Source organism: Gossypium hirsutum, chromosome A07, assembly GCF_007990345.1.
Source record: "Gossypium hirsutum isolate 1008001.06 chromosome A07, Gossypium_hirsutum_v2.1, whole genome shotgun sequence".
In the NCBI taxonomy this organism is placed as follows: domain Eukaryota; kingdom Viridiplantae; phylum Streptophyta; class Magnoliopsida; order Malvales; family Malvaceae; genus Gossypium; species Gossypium hirsutum.
This window is the reverse complement of record NC_053430.1, coordinates 58220150-58221042: the sequence shown is the minus strand read 5'-3', so window position 1 is coordinate 58221042 and position 893 is coordinate 58220150. Positions and strand designations below refer to the sequence as shown.

At 39.6% G+C, this 893-nt stretch overlaps 1 non-coding gene across 1 annotated transcript; it reads right to left on the bottom strand.

The window, feature by feature from the left end:
* Nucleotides 1-336: 336 nt before the first annotated feature.
* LOC121204231 (small nucleolar RNA R71) lies at nt 337-443 on the bottom strand. Its single transcript, XR_005899160.1, has one exon. It is a non-coding gene; the product is annotated as a small nucleolar RNA R71 (small nucleolar RNA).
* Nucleotides 444-893: the final 450 nt, after the last annotated feature.

The following is an 893-nucleotide window of genomic DNA, read 5'->3' as shown; positions in this document are numbered from 1 at the left end:
TTAACAGGAATTGAGTCGAGTATAGTTAGGCCTGCTATTGCTGCAAATAGTTTTGAACTAAAACCTAGCACGATTCAAATGAAACAACAATTTGTTCAGTTTGATGGTTTGCAGGATGAGGATCCAAATAATCACTTGGCGAATTTTTTGGAGTTTTGCGACACATTTAAAATCAATAGCCTTTCTGAAAATGCCATACACCTTTGATTGTTTCCCTTTTTACTGAGGAACAAAGCTAAATAGTGGTTGAACTCGTTACCACGAGGTTCAATCACTACTTGGGAACAAATGACTGAAAAGTTTTTACTTAAATATTTTTTGCCGGCTAAAATGACTAAGTTGAGGAATGACATCTCTTCTTTTGTGTAGATGGATCTAGAAACGCTCTATGATGAATGGGAGAGATACAAGGATCTTTTGAGAAGGTGCCCTCACCACGGGTTACCACTTTGGCTACAAGTTCAGACGTTCTACAACGGTGCGAACCCCTCAATGAGGTAAATCATTGACGCAGCCACCGATGGAACTTTGAACAACAAAACACCTAAAGCGGCTTACGAATTTATTGAAGAAATGTCACTGAATAACTACCAGTGGCAAGTTATAAGGACAAAGCTAACGAAAGCGGCCGATGTTTTCAACCTCGATGCGGTTACTATGCTATCTAACCAAGTAGAACTCTTAAATAAAAAGATTGACAATTTGTGTGGTTCTACTCAGGTACATCCAGTTATGAGGTGCGATTCAAATGGAGGAGGAACACACACGGAATGACAATCCCTCAACCCCAACACCGAGGAGGAACAAGTCCAATACATGGGTAGCAATAATTCTGGATCTCAAAATAACCCATACAGTAATATCTATAATGCAGGTTAGAGGAACCATCCCAA